At 36.5% G+C, this 20,803-nt stretch overlaps 1 protein-coding gene across 8 annotated transcripts in view; it reads left to right on the plus strand.

Annotated features, from left to right (window-relative positions):
• The window catches only part of VPS13B (vacuolar protein sorting 13 homolog B), an 802,268-nt gene that overhangs the window by 540,514 nt on the left and 240,951 nt on the right, over positions 1-20,803 (plus strand). The gene's annotated exons all lie outside the window — the stretch shown is intronic.

Raw genomic sequence — 20,803 nt, forward strand, 5'->3', positions numbered from 1 at the left:
TGCTTTACCATGCTGCTTCCTATTACTTTATTGGGGCTTTTTTGTCCTTTCTGCCTAGTGAATGTTTTGTTGCAGAATTCATTATAATGGAATCAGTCCTGTGTAAGACAAGTCATATTTGTAACCATTGTCTAGGCAGCTCTTAGAAGGGTATTAGACGAAAATGGTGAAGAAACCCCCAGAAAGCTTCTCAGAAGTCTTCCCAGTTTGTTAAGAGATAATTCAAAGAACTTTATCTACATTCATTCCTTTTTGTAAGATGATGGGATGCATGAATGAATAAATGAATGAGCAAAAACAATAGAAAAGCTATGGACAATAATATTAATAGCTTCTAACATTGACATAACTCTTTACAGTCCATGAAACTTTTTCACTTACATCATTTAATCTCACACCATCCTTATAAAGTAGGTATTTTCTCCGTTTTATACTGTCACCAATAAGATCTAAAGATGTTAAGGTCCCATCACAGGTAAGTGGAAGTGCCGAGATTTGACCTACAGGTCTTCTTAGTCTAATTCCAGAGCCATTTCATCCTGCCCAAACTGTTCTTCAATCTGGGGGACGAGAAGCTATAAACACATTTGGCTTTGGTAAGTGAAAGGCAATCAGGAACGTTTCTTAATTCTTAAATTGAGGCTAGAATTTCCAGTTACTACAGTGAGAGAAATGTTGGCTTTAATGAATTAAAGTTATTTTATGTAAGGTTTTCAATACAGTTCTAGCTAGAGTGCCTAAAAAATAAAAGGCCATAGATTTATATTTAATCTACAAATTATGCTAAGGAGAATGAACTGGGATTGTAAAGTGAGGATTATGGCAGTTCACTGTATGAGGTTAACATGTTGAAAATGGAATTCATGATGCTTCTCTTCCTCCAAACATACTCCACCCATAGTCGTTTTTCGTATCAGTCATTGACAACTCCCATTTTTCCAGTTGCTAAAGCCAAAATTTATGAAGTCATACCTCCTCTTTTTCTATTATACATCACATCTTATCTGTCAGGAAGCCCTGTTGGCTTTACCTTCAAAATATATCAAGAATTCAATTTGCTTTCACCACCTTCACTGTTTTGCCCTGGTCCAGGCCACCGTCATCTGTCAGCTAGATTACTAAGTAGGTAGCCTCCTGACTCATCTCCTTTTTACACCCTATCCTCCCTACCTCATATTCTCAACACACCAGCCAGAGTGATCCTTTTAAAACCTAAGCTAAATGATTTTACTGTCCCCTCAAAAGCTTTCTTCACTGTCTCCTGTTTCTTTCAGAGAAAAGCCAAAGTCTTTACAGTGATGGCTTCCCAGGCCTTCTATGCTCTGGCTCCTTTGTGACTGTCTGATCTCCTCTCTTACTCCACTCCAGTCATACTGGCCTCCTTGCTGTTCCTTGAGCATACCTAGTGGGATTCCTGCCACCAAGGCATTGGCGGGGGTTCTCTCCCAGCAGTTCCTCAAGTCCTTACTCAAATGTCTCCTTTTTAATGAGGCCTGCCATGACCACGCTATTTAAAATTGCAGTCCTGTCTCAGAACTCCTGGTCTCCTTTACCCTGCTCTTATTTTTCTCATACCACACTTAATTAACTAACATACTATATAATTTACTTACCTGTTACATTTATTAATTCTCCCCCTACTCAGAATATAGGCTCCATAAGGACAGATTTGGGGACTGGTTTTGATTTAGTTTTTGTTACCTGATATAGCCCCAGTGCCTAAAATTACTGGGCATACAGTAGGAGCTCAATACAGATTTGTTAAATGAATAAATGATGGCTGTATTTAATGCCTCTGAGCAAAGAATTTACAGTTATTGAGGAGTTAGTACTATGCTGGTTCCAATAGCAGTTGACCTATATAAAGCCCTACATGATAAGACCACTGATAGAGGTAACAGAAGTGAAAGAGATCTGTAGGGTTGAGCAGTTAGTCCAGTTACAAAGCGCCTCTAGTAAAGAGTAGCGTTCTTTGTCTTTAAAGGGAAAGGAGAATGTATAATGAAATTGCCGGTGGCTTCCTAAATATTACTTATATAGCACTTGACATGGTATGGCTCTTCCAGATCTTTAAGGTAACCAGATATTCTGTATTCACTCATTCAAACAAGTGTTTTTCAATACACCTATTATGTGCCAGGCGCTATGTAACTAGTTTCAAGTTGAAACTTGGAGCAACTACAAGGAGTATGCGTTAGTATATCCATATTTAATGTAGAGAAATGAAAATTTAACTGGTTTGTTAGGTTGGCTTGCCAGCATTGCTTGTGTGCATTCCCTCAGCTTTTTGAAAATCCAGATACTCTGCACATGAGGAGATAACGCTACTTACCTGTCATCAGTAGGACATGCACTTGGACTTGGAATTGTTCTTTTATAATAATAATGTGAATAGTGGCTCACATTTGCAAGAGTATTAGCCAGAACTAGGAGTATAGGCTGTGTCTATGAAACAAAATTATTTTCTGTATGAATTTAACTTAACTGACCCAATACTAAATGAACTAACTTGCCTAGACAATCTATTATGTGGTTTCATGAGACACAGAGAATGAAAAATGTCAGTGATGGGTATGTCTGTCAGTTGGTGGCCAGTGGAAGTTTGATCCTAACAGTGTTTTTCTAATGTTCTGGCCAGCCTGGTTCTTTTGGGTTAAAGTACCATTTCCCTTTTCATGTAGTAAGCACTTTTCCCCTATAAAATAGGCCATTCCTTGGAACGGAAACAGCACTGGGTCTTAGTAACTTGGGTAGTTTTTTAGCACTGGATTGTTTAGTTTGTGAAAATATTTGATTTAGACTGAGCTTGTGGCCTGATGATGTTTAGAAGAGTGCCAAAGTGTAACTCATAGGAGATGCCAGTAAAAACCATTTCTGGAAGAGGTGAATAATGGTTGCGTCATTTTCCTGGTAGGTGTAACCAGGCTGAAAATCCATCACTGCCATTTTTTAATGTGTTCCTAAGAATAAAGTCAACTGGTATTCTGTGAACTACGTTAAGTATCAAAATATCTGCTAGTGCTTTGAGTCACTGTCCCACTGTCTTTACATTGTTAAGGAAGCTTTGTTTCATCATTTTGTTTTATTGCCAAAAACAGCAGTAATATTTTTCTCTGACTTTTAATGAGCATTTTTGTTCCAGTGAAAAACCTGAACATACCAGATTTTTCATTGTGATTTAACTTTGATATCAAGCAAATTCTTATTAACAAACAAGTTGTTGTAAAATGTTTTAAAACTTCAATTCCTAAAATATCCTCCCTTAAATAAAGTCTAAAGACCAGTATAACTGGGGGATGGAGTGGGGGAGTCACATTTGGTTAAAATAAAACAGAGTCTTGTGAGTAACATGCAATAGTCAGGCCAACACAGCAGATCTGATTTCTAGATTAATAAAGTACAAACAGAAGATTTTAGGATTCAAACAAGTACATTAAAAAGTGTTTAATTCTCCTTGGTTAGTTCAGGGTGCTTCTAGAAATAGTGAATGTACAATTCCCTGATGCCTGTTGTGAATGAACTAGACCTCAATAACTGATAAAATGTCTTTGTTTGTATGTATGCCTTTGGCTGTGTTAGAGAGCCTATTAGGAGACCCGAGATGCTCAAGTAGATAGAATCACAAACCATCTCCTGCTCCTTGGAGAGTATGGGTACAGGACAGAGTGGGAATAGACAGGTAGGATGGAAAGTGAATTATTGGCATCTGATAGATTTGGGTATACTGATTATGGTATGGGAGGCTGGTAGCGAGTTGGAGTAGTGTGATCCCTGTTTCTACTTAAGCCCTTAGACCTGGATCCTGTCTTTCAAGGAAGGGTTATAACTTGCCCTTCAAAAGGGTGTCATTGTACTAGGGCATGGCATCTTCATTAAGGAAGAGTGTGTGCACAGGCATAGCTGGCTAATGGAGTACACGGCCCGGCCCCATGGGAAAGTCAGGCTGCTTTATCCACAGCAGTTCTTAGGAACATTTCTCTATGACCTTAACCACAGTTTATACTTGTTTATAAAAGAATAAAAAGAACAGAGTAAGAGAGAGAGAGACAAGTGAAGACAAACTCTTTTACTTTTTTTCCTTAGTTGGCAAACATTCTCAAAAGCCTTTTTTTTTTTATTCCAACTGATCAGACTGCAAGTGTCTCTTTGATCAGATATTTGTATTGTCCTTATTTTAATTTTTTACTTTATTTTATGCCTGAGTCCAGGACCACAAGGAACACTTAAACAGGAATGGGCTGGGAGGAGGAAGCTAGATAGAACCTAGAGGAAACCCACAGTTTCAGACCAGGGTTCTTGGTAGAGTGACCATATAACTTACCATCTGATCAGGAAAATTTTGAGAATAACAGTGGACACTATTAATAAAGAAGATAATAGGTGTGAAATAGGACTGACTTTGGCCATCCTTGATGTGTGGTAATTTGAATGAAGGGATGCGTAGGAAGCTGCTGTTGCTTCAGCCCCAAACTCTTCCCTTTCTAAAGATTTCTGTAAAATAACAAGGGGAGATTGAAAAACAATGATTCAATGCAATCCCTATCAAACAACCACTGGCGTTTTTCACAGAACTAGAACAAAAAATTTCACAATTTGTATGGAAACACAAAAGACCCCGAATAGCCAAAGCAATCTTGAGAATGAAAAATGGAGCTGGAGGAATCAGGCTCCCTGACTTCAGACTATACTACAAAGCTATAGTAATCAAGACAGTATGGTACTGGCACAAAAACAGAAATATAGATCAATGGAACAGGATGGAAAGCCCAGAGATAAACCCACGCACATATGGTCACCTTATCTTTGAGAAAGGAGGCAAGAATATACAGTGGAGAAAAGACAGCTTCTTCAATAAGTGGTGCTGGGAAAACTGGACAGCTACATGTAAAAGTATGAAATTAGAACACTCCCTAACACCATACACAAAAATAAACCTAAAATGGATTAAAGACCTAAATGTAAGGTCAGACACTATCAAACTCTTCGAGGAAAACATAGGCAGAACACTCTATGACATAAATCACAGCAAGATCCTTTTTGACCCACCTCCTAGAGAAATGGAAATAAAAACAAAAATAAACAAATGGGACCTAATGAAACTTCAAAGCTTTTGCACAGCAAAGGAAACCATAAACAAGACCAAAAGGCAACCCTCAGAATGGGAGAAAATATTTGTAAATGAAGCAACTGACAAAAGATTAATCTCCAAAATTTACAAGCAGCTCATGCAGCTCAATATCAAAAAAACAAACAACCCAATCCAAAAATGGGCAGAAGACCTAAATAGACATTTCTCCAAAGAGGATATACAGTTTGCCAACAAACACATGAATGAATGCTCAACATCACTAATCATTAGAGAAATGCAAATCAAAACTACAATGAGATATCATCTCACACCAGTCAGAATGGCCATCATCAAAAAATCTAGAAACAATAAATGCTGGAGAGGGTGTGGAGAAAAGGGAACCCTCTTGCACTGTTGGTGGGGATGCAAATTGATACAGCCACTATGGAGAACAGTATGGAGGTTCCTTTAAAAACTAAAAATAGAATTACCATACAACCCAGCTATCGCACTACTGGGCATATACCCTGAGAAAACCATAATTCAAAAAGAGTCATGTACCAAAATATTCATTGCATCTCTATTTACAATAGCCAGGACATGGAAGCAACCTAAGTGTCCATCAACAGATGAATGGATAAAGAAGATGTGGCTCATATATACAATAGAATATTACTCAGCCATAAAAAGAAACGAAATTGAGTTATTTGTAGTGAGGTGGATGGACCTAGAGTCTGTCATACAGAGTGAAGTAAGTCAAAAAGAGAAAAACAAATACCGTACGCTAACACATATATATGGAATCTAAGGAAAAAAAAAAGGTCATGAAGAACCTAGGGGTAAGATGCGAATAAAGAGACAGACTTACTAGAGAATGGACTTGAGGATATGGGGAGGGGGAAGGGTAAGCTGTGACAAAGTGAGAGAGTGGCATGGTCATATATACACTACCAAACGTAAAATAGATAGGTAGTGGGAAGCAGCTGCATAGCACAGGGAGATCAGCTCGGTGCTTTGTGACCACTTAGAGGGGTGGGTTAGGGAAGGTGGGATGGAGGGAGATGCAAGAGGGAGGATATATGGGGATATATGTATATGTATAACTGATTCACTTTGTTATAAAGCAGAAAGTAGCACACCATTGTAAAGCAGTTATACTCCAATAAAGATGTTAAAAAAAAAGAAAAGAAAAACAATGAGAAAATCAACAGAACCAAAACTTCTTTGAAAACAGCAAAATTGACAAACCTTTAGCTAGTCTGACAAGAAAAAGACAACTCAGATTTCTAAAATATGAAATAAAACGAGGGAAATTAATACTGAGCTTATAGAAATAAAAAGAAGAAAATACTATCATCACCATATACAAAAATTAACACAAAATGGGTCAAGTCCTGGACATAAGAGCTAAAACTAAGAAACTCTTAGAAGAAGACATGGGAGTAAATTTTTATGATCTTAGATTAGACAGTGATTTCTTAGATATGACACAAAAAGCACAAGCAACCTAATTAATTAATGAGATTTTATTCACAGTTAAGAAAGTGAAAAGATAACCTTTGGACTTCCCTGGTGGTCCAGTGGTTAAGACTTCGCCTTCCAATGCAGGTTTGATCCCTGGTCAGGGAGCTAAGATCCCACATGCCTCACAGCCAAAAAACCAAAACATAAAACAGAAGCAATATTGTAACAAATTCAATAAAGATGTAAAAAAAAGACAAGAAAAAACCCACAGAATAGGTGCAAATATTTTCAAATTAGGTATCTGGTAAGGGACTTGTAAAGAATCCTTACGTGTCAATAATAAAAAGGCAGCCAATTTAAAAATGGGCAAAGGATCTGAGTAGACATTTCTCTAAAGAAGATATACAAATGGCCAATGAGTACATGAAAAAACTATCAATATCATCAGCCATCAGTGCACATCAGCACCACCATGAGATACCACTTTGCACCCACTAGGATGGCTATGATGGTAAAGACAGATAATAACAAGTATTGTTGAAGATGTGGAGAAATTGGAAGCTTCATACACTTGGTGGGAATATAAAATGTTGAAGCTGTTTTGGAAGACAGTCTGGCAGTTCCTCAAAAGATTAAACATAGAGTTTATATAACCCAACAGTTCCACTCCTAGTCATATAACTAAGAGAAATGAAAACATATGTCAACACAGAAACTTGTACCTGAATATTTATATCAGCTTTATTCATAATACCTAAAAAGTAGAAGCAACACAAGTGTCCATCAACTAATGAATGAATAAGTAAAATGTACTATATCCATACAATGGAATATTACTTAGCCATATAAAGGAAAGCAGTATTGACACATACTACAACAGGGATGAACCTTGTAAACATGGTGCAAAGTAAAAGAAACCAGTCACAAAAGACCACACACATATTGCATGATTCCATTTACATGAAATGTTTAGAATAGGAAAATCTGTAGAGACAAAATAGATTAGCGGTTGCCAAGGACTGGTGGGGAGGGAGGAAAGTGAGATTGTGAAGGAAAGTGACTACTAATGGGTATGGGGTTTCTTTTGGGAGTGACAAAAATGTTCTAATACTGATTGTGGTGTTGGTTTCACATCTCTGCACATATACCAAAAAACATTGATTTGTATACTTTACACAGATGAATTATGTGGTATGTGAACTATTATCTCAATAAAGCATATATTTAAAAATTACAAGTGGTGGTTGCCCTGTAGCTGATTTGAACTTTGTGGCCCTCAAATCACAGGCATACACATTCATGACACAACCATCCTGGGCAGCTTTGCTTTTATCTGTTTTACATACTGTGCGTCCATCCTCCCCCACCTGCCCCTGCCCCACTACCCTATTACTCCATAAGATTTTCTTTGAAGAAAGAGTACTGTGGCTAAAAGCAGTTTGAAAATCTCTGGAGACTGAGCTCCAGAACCAATTCCAACTCTAATAAGCCATTATTCTGATGCATTGAACTGAGAATTTGAATTTGGCCTAGATTACCCCATTCTTGCTCCATGTCAACAAAAGGAAAGGTGTGAACAAAGACAGTTTTTTCCCCCAACATAGCTGCACACAGGTGTGACTTAGTGGAAACTGTGAAACTCAGCCAGGTCTTCAATTCCCTAGTGTAGTGCTGTATCGCCAAGCTCTGCTTCCTGTTCTTGAATACAATGATTAGCTAAAATAGAGACACCTGGTCCCAGCACCTTGCAAAATGGATTTTTTCTTTCAACATTTCAAAATATATTTATATATTGATGAAGCCTTTCTCTGAGAAGCCATCTGTCTGAAATCTGCAGCAATAAAAAACTTCCCTAGACTTTATATATTCATAATGGTGTCTGTTGCTTCACTCCTCTATTCCTTTCTCCTCCTCCTTCCTTATTTTTTCATTCATTCATTTATTTACAAAGTGTATATTTGTGAAGCATCTACTGTGTGCCCAGCATTAGGTATTTAGCACTGAACAAAATTAACTCGGCCCCATAATTATGGATCTTGCCATCTACTAGGGAGCCGTATATTAACAACAAAAAGTTTTAAACAACAAAAAGTTTTTAAAATTTCAAATTGTAAGGGCTATGAAAGAAAGAAATAAGTTTCTGAGATAGAGATTATGGAGGTTGTGATTTTAAAAGGAACTCTGGAACCATATTGCCAATGTTCAAATCCCAACTTCACCATTTACTAGCTGTGTGATTTTGAGCAAGTTAGTTAAGTTTTCTGGGCCTCAGTTTATCTTAAAATGGAAATAATAATAGTACCTACTTCATAGAGTTCTGAGGATTAAGTGAGTTGATGTAGAAAAGTGCCTAACATATACTAAGTGCACATAGAAACGTGCCTGACACATTCTAAGCATCCAGAAAGTGTTATCTGTGTGTTGGTGGTGTTGCTTTAGAAAATATCAGGTCGTCAACTAGTTAGGTTATCATCATTGCTATATTAATCACCTTCATCACTGTCATCCACATATACTTATCTCACCACATATACATTCTCTGTGCACAGGATTTACAAAAATGGATGTGGTGTGTTTCTGGACTCAAGAATCCTACAATCTAGTAAAGAGAGCGTAAGGATTACGAGAAAATAGCAATATAAAACAGCATATGCTAAGTACCAGATACGTGATAAAGATAGTATGTCCTACAGGATTGAAGGAGAAAGAGTAGTCATTCTGGGCTCATGAAGGAAAGGGCTTCATAGAAGAAATGGACCCTTAAGAAAGAGGGCATTCCACGCTGGCATGAATGAAGATATGGAGGTAGGGGGGTGAGTGTGAAGTTCCAGAATGGAGAATTTGAATAGAGCAGTAATGACGGTGGTTTAGAGAGGAGGTCTCAGAATATTGGTTAAATTATTCAGTATGCAGTGGTCTGCCATGGCCAGATTCTGAGCTGGAGTAATCAAATAAGATTTCTATCACTGGTCTCCTAGGCCCGCTACCTCATATGTTATACTTTCCTACCTGCAATCTCTCTGCTCTCCAATCTCCTACTCCCACTGCACATTTTGATGACATTAATTTTTCTCAAGCATCCTTTTGTCACTTATTTGCTTAGAAAGTTCTTCGTTTTCCATTGTCTACAGCAGTTTCTCAGTTGTTAGTGTGCATAAAATTACTGGGATTTTATTAAAAGTGCAGGTAACCTCTCACCTTCAGGTAGGATACTTCTGGCGTGGGGCCTGAGAAACTGTTAAAACCCTACGTGATTCTGACTCAGGTGATCAAGTGGCTCTGCTTTGAGGAAGACTGGCATAAAACTAAGAGTCCAGGTTTGTTAACCTGCCACCTAGAATCTTGCTTTATCCAACCTAATTTTTCACTATTCCCATTAATACATCTTCAGTTTGAGCAAAATGGGACATTTCCTTTTCTGTACACTTATCCGTGCCCTGTTTTGTCTTCTGTCCCTTTTTCATTTATGTGGTTCCCTCGGCCTCAGTGTCCTTACTGCCATTTCAACAAGTCTTGCTTCTTTCAGTCTTGGTTCAGATGTGTCCTAACAAGCATCTTTATTAAGTATCTCTAACCTAGAAGGCAGGGTCCAAGTTTAACTGATTTTTATATCTACTCCCCCACGCAGGGACCTAAATGAGCACCTTGCAAATGATTCAGTTCATTTGTTCCTCCCTTAATTTATTCAGTAAATTTTTTTTAAAAAATTTTTATTGGAGTATAGTTGATTTACAGTGTTTTGTTAGTTTCAGGTGTACAGCAAAGTGAATCAGTTATACATATACATATAGCCACTCTGTTTCTTTTTTTTTTTTTTTTTTTTTTTTTAGTCTTTTCCCATATAGGCCATTCAGAGTATTGAGTAGAGTTCCCTATGCAGGTTCTTATTAGTTATCTATTTTACATATAGTAGTGTGTATATGTCAGTCCCAATCTCCCAATTTATCCCTCTCCCCGCTTATCCCCTGGTTACTATAAGTTTGTTTTCTACATCCTTGACTCTACTTCTGTTTTGTAAATAAGTTCATTTGTACCCTTTTTTTTTTTTAGATTCCACATATAAGCAATATCATATGATATTTGTCTTTCTGTGTCTGACTTCATTCAGTATGACAGTCTCTAGGTCTATCTATGTTGCTGCAAATGGCATTATTTTGTTCTTTTTTATGGCTGAGTAATATTCCATTGTGTGTGTGTGTGTGTGTGTGTGTGTGTGTGCGTGCGTGTGTGTGTGTGAGACATCTTTATTCCTCTGTTGATGGACATTTATTGAGTGCTTACCATGTATCAGGCACTGGTGATAAAGTAGTAAAATAAACACACAAAAAGTCTCTGTTTTCATGGACCTTATATTCTAGTGGGACAAATGTTCTTAAGTATATATTGAAAGTGTTTTGTTATCTGTCAGGGCTATGTGGAATACTTTAGGAAAGGGAGAGACCAGTGCAAGAAACTAATTAAGGAACTCTAGTAATTAGCCAGTGTAGAATGGGAAGGGTCAGTGAAAATAGAAAATACAAAGGACACAGCAAGGGTAATTCATGAAATGAAGGAATGACCAGCAGTATTTGGTGGGGCCAGGAAGGAGTACTCAATATTTGAGCCTCTTGAGAAGGAACAAATAAATAAAAAGTTAAGGTATAGAGGTGATATTTTTGGGGAAAAGGTATTTTTAAATGTTATGGTGATCTTTCAGGTGTGTGATATTAATAATGGGATATCTGAGTTGAAATGCTCAGTGGCAACTACAAATATAGGGGTCTTGTAAGAGCCCAGTCCTCTCTCCTTTTCCCCTTCTGCAACTCAACTCACAATATACTTTCAATCCCAGCTGTTCCAGGGCCAAAATCCTCCCAAGAAATATTCTATGTCTCATTCATTTGATTTTCTGAGGATGTGATATGACTCCATGCATTGGCCCCATTTCCCTTTTCTCCAAGTATTTGTCTAGAATGAGACCTAAGCCCAACTCCAAAAAACCATCTCTAATGATAGCCCTTCCTTGAATGGCTCTTAGCTGATTAGGGATTTGGCTTGCTGGAGGAACTAGGAAGACATCGTAATTGAACCAGAGAGTCTTTTAAAATGGGGTATGGTGGTGTGTCATCATCTCCCTATGTGACAATCACTGTGGTCATTTATGATTCTTGGGAAAACAGGCTAAGGTTGGAAAGGCAGATTGTTAAATCATTGTTAAATCATAACACAGAGATTGATTGGGAAGCTGCCTGCAGAGCCTGGAAAATCATCTTTCTGAATTCTTGTAGTTGATCCAGCCAAAAAACTCAGATCATTTTAGACTCCTGCCTTTCTCTCATAATACCCAACATCCAGTTCGTCAGCAAATACGGGTTGTGAGTGTGTGTGCGTGTTATCATATAAAATTTTATTACCTGACTTCCCCACTAGAATGTAAACTCCATGAAGGTAAGGACTTTGTTTCTGCTATATCCCCAGCCAGTGCCTAGAGCATAGTAGTTGTTCAATAAGAATTTGTTAAGTGAATGAATAATGTGAAATAAAATTGTTATTCCACATCTTGCTCAGTAATTTTGACATTGGCTCGTGTTTAAGAAACTCAAGAAATATTTTATCCCAATAAAATTATTATAGCTAAAGTCTAAACATTAACCATACTTGAGTGAATAATGTTACCTTAAAAATACTGTTGACCCTTGAACAATGCAGGGGTTAATCTGTATATAACTTACAGTCGGCCCTCTGTATTTGAGGTTCCTTTGCATCTGTGGGTTCAACAAACTACAGACTACATAGTACTGTAGTATTTACTACTGAAAAATATTCGCATATAGGAGGACCCGCGCAGTTTAAACTTGTTCAAGTGTTAACTGTAATTTTTTTTTTTAAAAATAGAAACTTTATTCCTTAACAGGTTTAGAGAGATGTAAGTTCTTCCTAGACTTTGTTACTACTTTAATGTTTGTAGAAATGATGCTTGATATTTGGGAGGTAGTCATGTACATTTTTCTTCTAACTTTTAAACTTTTATTCAAGCAGTCCCACATGACTGGGAATATCCTTAAGGTGTAGGTTGGATTACCTTCATTAATGTACAGAAAGTTTCTTTCTTAGAACTGCAAGAATTACTTGGGATATATCAGCATATGAAAATTTACGAATGTTGTAGGGCTAGCTGACCAGAGCTAAAGTTAGGAATACTTAACCTGATTTAGAGAATACTTCAAATTTCTAAGGATTGAAGGGAGAGGTTAATATGATCAAAGCAGTTTGTGTGGAAGGCCATTTTGACCTAGTGATGATTTTTATGGAGTAGCAGAGAAGAACAAAGTTGTTCTAATAGAAAAGAAGAAGAAAAGAAGAAATGGCTGCAGGGCATAAGCAAATGTTTCTCTCAACATCTTGACTATTTTGCATTTCAAGTCTGTTGCATCATTAAGGTATTGATAACATATGACACACAGAATCAATATATAGCTTTAGTTCAATTTGGATTTAATCTGCCATCATGAAGTTAAAGGGGAGCCAATAAAAGTTTGTAAATGACCCTGTATTCTATAATGTCTTGATGTACTTCAATAAAATCAGATACAGTGTAGAGAATACTGATATTCAGGTTCACTTTGAAGAAAATCTACAGTTAACTGAACCAGGTTTGTTTAGATTTAGTAAATAGAATATATAACAATGAAAATCATCTTAACATTTTTGTTAACTATATTCTGTTTGACAATGAAAATCAGCTACTGGTTAAAGTTAATTATGGATATACTTAAACCATTTTCATTATTTTTCAACTTGTATTGAATATTAGGGGAAATTTTTTAATGCATGCTTTTGCTTCATTTCCATAAACTCTGCATAGTTTCTTTAAAAGAGCGTATGTGATTTGAGGGATAAAATAATCAAGTATTCGTACGGTTTTTTATCGATAGAAATTTCTCCAAGTTCAACTCTAGTTTTCTTATCAGAAAAATCAGGTTCATAATTGCAAGGCAAAGGCCAACTGGAATAGTTAATAAGCATATTCTACTTCTGCAGTGCTGCAGAAACTAAATGCAAACTTTTCTGTGACTCTTACAGAGAATGCATAGGCTGGGTAAACTTTCATCTGCTTCAGGGTCAGGGCTGATTCAATCTTACTGCAAGTTTATGAGAGTGGCTGATGTGATACAGTTGTTTCTAGTAAAATCAGGCTAGCTCTAAGGAGCCAATCTAAGTCAGTCTGTAAGTAAAATTCTATGAGAAACAGACTCCAACTCAGACACAATTGTAAACCCTGATATAATGAGGACTTGCAGCTGATTTAATCCTATTGAAAATCTTTAAGCAGCCATGGGACAAAATGGTTTCCACATTGACATCAGTGGAATGAACCTTGGATTTCATCAGTATGAAGAGTTGTTACCTTGTACACATAGGAGCCACTTTTTAAGAATTAACATCATGGCCATTTCAAAGCAGGTTGTTGTTTCTAAGATGTACAGGCATTTACTTTGATTAAGATCCGAGTTCCCAGAATGTGTCAATATTTATTTTTTAAAAACTGAATTCATTATAAAAAGCAAACAAGTCAGACTTAAACTACAGAGTTAGTATAAATCAGTTAGACCTAGTCTCCTTGAACAAAAATGGCCAACCTATTCCAATTTTATATGTGAGAGACGTAGAGAGAGAGAATCAGAACTGTTTCTGAGTTAAGACTTTGTATGTGAAGTCTTGCCTGGAACTAATTTTTTTTTTCATGAATTTAAAAGCCCCTGAAAATAAGCTTATGCTGTGAAATCATATATGTTTGAAAGGACAGACAGGTACAAAAGTCTTCAGGGTCAGCTCTGCTGATAAAATCTCAATAAGTCGGATTTGAATTTGTATGGATAGGTTGGTGTGTATACTTTTTTTTTTTTTTGGTTGTTTGGTTTATCATATTGAAACAGACATTGATAAAGATCTAGGTATTATAGTCAGTTTAGCACTAGAATTGGTCCCTTTTCGTAATTTACAACTTAAATTAAGACAATAGACCGAATACAACTACAGTAAAACACAACCTTGCCTGAACTATCTCCATGCTTCTTTTATTGCAGTTAGCACTGGTCTTGAAATGTGAATATTTCAGCTGATACTTAACAGGCAGTAGTGGCCTCATACTGTAACTTCAAAGAGCCGGAAAAGTAACTTCATGAAAGGGAAAACTTGAAACTATAGTACTCTTTACCATTCTATCTGTTAAGCAGTGATGGGTATCATTAGTTCTGCTCTTTTGCATAATTACTGCAGTATTGTGAAAACTTTCTGCCATCCAACTGGGAACAATTATATCATGTGGGCTTTTGTATAACATTTGACTCAGAGAAATAAAATATAAAAAGCCCTTGTTTTCTAGCACTCTGTAGTACCCAAGTACATACAGTGCTTGTTCAAGTTTGTTTTTTAAGTAAAAAATAGCATGGATTGGTAACACTGAAGGAGGCATTTCGTATCAAAGTCAATTTATTCTTTATAATGTTTTTTAATTTAATGTGCTTAGATAAATTTTATCTAGCACATCACTGAGTTGCAGTGGTAGTTTGTCTATAAAATGATAAAAGTTCATGAAGTGTAATGCTGACATCACTGAAAATTTGAGACTTAAAAATACACTTTTATTGTTCACTTGACTAAATTAAGCAAGGTGAAATGAAGTATCTCTGATTGGTACAACAATTTGCTATTTATCTAAAGCTTCCAGTGTAGACTATCTCTGTGTTAAAGGCATACAACAACCTTTCCCAGGAGCACCACCGTACCCTATCCCCCAAACCAAACTTTTTAAAGATACAGCTAGAAGAGTATATTTGAAAATATTTAGGCAACGAGGCACATAATTTTTTTAAGTTTTTAAAAATTCTCCCTTGTAATTCCAGTATGTAGAACCATTAAAACACTGTAACCAACTTTTTTTTATATTTGATTTTGTAAGATAGCATGTTTACTTTTTTGAATATATGACTACATTTTAGCAAGAGCAGCAAAATTAGAATAAATGTCACAGTGATATACAGATGTGATTGTCACTTTGATTTTGTGGTTTCACACTTGACTTTATCATAATTTGTAAGATGTGAAAAGTGAGCTCATGACTGGCAAAAGATATTTTGATCAAGGTTAAAGTGTAACTGCTGCTGTTATGTAACCATAATTTTGATGAGAAGGTGGGAAAATATGTGGATATATTTATGTCTGGTGTATAAAGATTCCTTAAAAATACAGATTAAAAGAAATAATGTGAATTAAAATATTGGAATAGGTGCTGAATTGCCATTTTTGTCAGCCATCAAAGCAAAAATTATATGTTTTAGTCTTTGTTAATTCTCGGGGTTGGTTTGCACATACTTTAAATTTTTTAATATCCATTTACTTGCAACATATTTATTAATATGGCTAACTTTTGAATGTGCTCGTAAAAATGTTGATATGGCCAAACAAGAAGTTTCAATCAATCAAGCTTATCTTTCTCCACTCCAGAGTTCTACTGCAGAACATCTAATTAATGTCATTTGAAATTATTTTAATGCATTCTTTGGTATTGTCACATAAAGTGTGATTTTAGCCACTACTCCTGAGATACTATGGCTCTTACCAGACTCCAAGGTGAGCTAGTAAACTTACCTATCTCAGTACATTAAAAGGAGGAATTAGCTTCCCTAGCTACTAGTCCAGCTTTCAGCACCCTTTCCGTGGTGGCTATCTGTACCACATGTAGCTGTGAAAGGATGGGGAAATGCGCTGAAATGATCTAAGAAGTAAACTATCAACTTGACATGTTTTCCTAGCTATTGAAAACCTTCTCATATTGAAACCCATTGATAGTGAAACTGTAGAATTCCTGTGATTTAAGTACCATCTGGTTGTGCTCAAGGCTTTAAAGCTGTTATCTCTGCATAAAATTTCAGAGTCCTATATTTTTTTCTTCACCAAACTATCCATTTTTAAGCCACAAATATTTTTCCAGCTTTTTCAGATTTTATCTGAAAGTATATTTTAACAGTATTTAAATAGTTCTTAAACAATAACAATTTATCTTGATAGATGGCATGCTGTGTTTTTTCATTTTATTTTAATTAGCCATTGTGGAACCAAATTCCCTTTTGTTTTAGTCTTTTGAATATTGTTTAATTATAGTTATCATGCCAGATATCTTAAAGGTTATTTTACCAATACAGTTTCATTTAACATAACCCATATGGAATCAATAGCCCAGTTTCCTAAAGTGAATGCTTGGAAAATCTTACATTCATATGTTAAGAGTACACATCCTTTCCTCATTAGTTGGAAAGTACAGGGATTTTGGCACAGGTTCTGTGTGGAAGCATTGTGCAGCTTTTATATGGATTTTGTTTTTAGCCTTTGATGACACTGTTTAGAATAGGAAGTATCTAATAAGTAAAGCATTTTGTCTCAAGTGCTGCCAGTGTGTTTAATATATGCCTGGAGGTCTGAAACATTATCTTCTTCGCTGCAGTAATATGCATTTAATTCTCTGAAAGCAGAAGGTCGAACTTTTAAAAGGGACGCAAAGTACATTTTCAAACAGAATAATTCAAAACATATGGAAGAGGGGACCAGAGTAATGTACAGTTGGTTTTTATGGTTTAATCATGATCATGTTAATGCACACCAGTAGCTAATTAAAGAAAACTTTTATTGTTCATTTTAAATGAGTTAGGTAAAGAGTGGGAGAGCTGATGTAATAGCACTGCTCAGAGATACATGTTTCTGCTGCATTCACTAACAGCAAGCAGATATTGCTATTTTTGACAACTTAAATTATTAGTCCCCTTGGACAATAATAAAGGAAAGTTATTTTCAGAGTTACTACACTGTGAACTTTTCTTTTTCCACAAAGGAATAGTAAATTGATGCCCAAGTTTAGGGCTTAGCACACATAATTAGTTATAAAACCTTCTTGATAGGCCAGATTCTCTTCAATATAATAGATAAATCTGCAGTGGACTGGTGACAAGCCAATGGATTTTTAAATATGTCTCAAAATCACCAGATTATTTATTTCAGTTCTACAAATAGTGCAGAAACTTAGAAAACTGGAGGAAGTCTTGACTTTTAACCGATTTTTAAGAATTTAGTTGTCCAATACTGGGAAAGTTGTACTCCCTCCCCCCCCCCCCCCACAATAAGAGAGTCTTTCATCTCTGGGTCATTGGTTCAAATTCCATTCTGCTCAGTAGTGAGTAGAACTAGTTACCATCTGACTTCTGTTCAGTAACCCATGTGACCCAAGCTGATAGCTGCCGTCCTGCCCCTGCTGGTTATTTATATCGCAAGATCGTGCTCCTTGACATTCACTAGAGTCTAATGTGACAATCTCAACAGGTAATAGGGCTGGACACTGCATTTCTTTATCTTTACCTACAGGTGGTTTGTTTTTGTCATGTTAACACTGATGGGGAACACTTTAAAGAAAGAGAGGCTAGATTTTTAAATACAAATTTGTAAATCAGAAAAAGACAATGTAATGCTCTGTGCATAGAAGGTATAGTCTGATATAGTTAATTGCGGTTGCCTTTCCTGATTGAGAGAATAAAGATAGTTGAGTTCCTGATTTGAGTTTCTTGTGCAACTCAACCTAAAGGATTTTTTTACTTATGCTGTACACAGATATTTGGTTTGTAATGCTTCAAAATTTGGGCAGTAAATCCTAGATTACTTATGTACTTGATTTTATTATCTTTTCACATATTATTTGAGAATTCCTAGCTGGTAGTGGAGTTGGAGGTATATTTGAAATTTTTATAATAGATAACTAAAACCTTTCCAATTAAATTGTCCTTTTGATAATTGCCTTATTTTTATTTTACTGAATTTAAAAATTAAATACATTCATTTGCTTGGCCAGCACACAGTTATTGAGCTTTACTATGTGACAGGCAATGTGGTGTGTGCTACGAGTACTGATGGCATTCTCTCCTACCCGTAGTCTGACCTTGGGATTAATCTCTTTAAGCCTCAGTTTCCTCAGGTGTAAAATGGGGATAACAGTATCCCCTTTAAAGGGTTGTAGCACTTAGTAAAGAAAATGTATGTAATGTGCTAACAATGTTTGGCAAATAATAAACATACTCAGTGTTATCTTATTTTTTATCTTCAATTGCTCACAGTCTCTGAGACAGACCAGTGTTTGAAAAGTGCTATAATAACATTAGTTTGTTACAAAAGCATAGAAGCTGAAAAGACTAACGCCATCTGGAAAGGTTGAGAAAGTCTTCACAAAGAAGATGACTTCTTTTTTTAACTTACCCTTTACTGAGTGCCTACTACGTGTGGTCAAATACATTAACACATTTAATGATGCAACAACTTTGTGGGTTGAGTATTAATGTCCCCAGTGTGAGGATGAGCATCTAGCAGAGACAAGGATTTCTTCAAGTGTGATCAGCGCAAAACGTGGAGGATGCAGATAAGGAAAGAGCTCATGAATATGTCTAGACAGACCTTAAAGAGTACAGTATACACATATATTTACATGTTAACAATTATGTATTTCTAGTCTGCAGAGCAATTTTTTCATTTAATATTGTATCAGAAACTAACATCTCATCAAACATTTATGGATCCTCTCTTCAGTGTGCTAGGCACTGCACTATTCCTTGGTGATAGACAGAAGCAAAATGATGTGGCCCAATCCATCCAGCAGTCCTTCACCTGGTAGAAGAGACAAACACACAGCAGCTGCCCATTATCAGGCATTTACTATATGCCAGGCAGTGTGCTGACCTCTTTAGGTACATTAGCTCATTGACTCCTCGTACTAACCCCTTGAGGTCGGATTTATTATCCCCATTTTACAGATGAGATTATGTAGTCTTAGAGTGGATTGTAATTTGTCCCGTAATGTACAATTAGCAGGTGTCACACTTGACCCTACTTCTCTCTGACTCCAAAGCCTTTAGATTGTTTTAATACTATCTGATACTGCCACCACAGAACATTTTAGTAGAAAATAATAAATTCTAAAATAGAAGTCTGAGTTAACTATTAGGATCACCAAGCAGGAAAAGAGTTGAAAGCAAAACTCTCAGACAGGTGTCATTGTTCTGAGTCTTCATGGATAGCTAAATGTTTGCCAGCTACATCGAGCTCAGAAGGGGGCTCCAGGAAGGGAAAGAGCATGGTATACCTAGAATGGTTTAAAAGAACGTGGTGTCTTCAGAGAACGGGGATTAGCTGTTTTTGTTTCAAATACCTGAGGCTGGATTTTTCTAACAACAATGTGCCTTCCTGAACAACTTTAAAATAAATTAACAAAAACTATTATTTGAAAAATTTTAATGACTATAACATCATTGTCTTGAATTATTTAACTGCCTTTTAACATTTTCACAAGCAACTTATAATAATTTGTAGCATGTGGAAAAATGATACTATATTTACCAAATTAAGGAACAGCCTAAAAAATGAGAAGCAATACCCAGTACTTTGGGAATATTTTTCCACTGCTGATCGTAATATAGTTTAGTGCACCCTTTATGGAAAGGTGCTGGCAATATTTGACAACCTTAAACTTCTTCATACCATTTACCTAGTAATCCCACTTCTAGGATCCTCTTAAGAAAATCTTATTGGATGTTTGTCATAGATGTTTGTTGGCAAAAGTTGAATACCTGAAACTCCAATTATATGGGAATAGTTGAACAAATTATTCCTAACGTTAAATGATATATTACGCAGCTTTTTAAAATGGCATTTATGAAGAGTACATTAGCATGTAAAAAAATTGGGTTGCAGGGACTTCCCTTGTGGCCCAGTGGTTAAGAATCCGCCTGCAAATGCAGGGGACACAGGTTTGATCCCTGGCCCAGGAAGATCCCACATGCCACGGAGCAGCTAAGCGCGTGCGCCACAACTACTGAGCCTGAGCTCTAGAGCCCGTGAGCCACAACTACTGAGCCCGTGTGCTTGGAGCCCGTGCTCTGCAACAAGAGAAGCCACCACAATGAGAAATCCATGCACCGCAACGAAGAGTAGCCCCTGCTCGCCCCAACTAGAGAAAGCCCGCATGCAGCAATGAAGACCCAACGCAGAGAAAAAAAAAAAAAAAGGGTTTCAAATTTGTCTCTACAGTATTATTATAACCATAAAGGGGTGGGGTGGGAGGGAACCTACGCACAGGTAGGAAAAAAGACGAAAGGAAATACACTGAAAGATTGCCATTGGCTATGTTTGGTAATAAAATGGGGGTCGGGAGGGTTTTGTTTTTCTCTCAGACTTTCCATGATTTCTTTAATGAATCTG

Source organism: Orcinus orca, chromosome 17 (assembly GCF_937001465.1).
Source record: "Orcinus orca chromosome 17, mOrcOrc1.1, whole genome shotgun sequence".
NCBI classification, from domain to species: Eukaryota; Metazoa; Chordata; class Mammalia; order Artiodactyla; family Delphinidae; genus Orcinus; species Orcinus orca.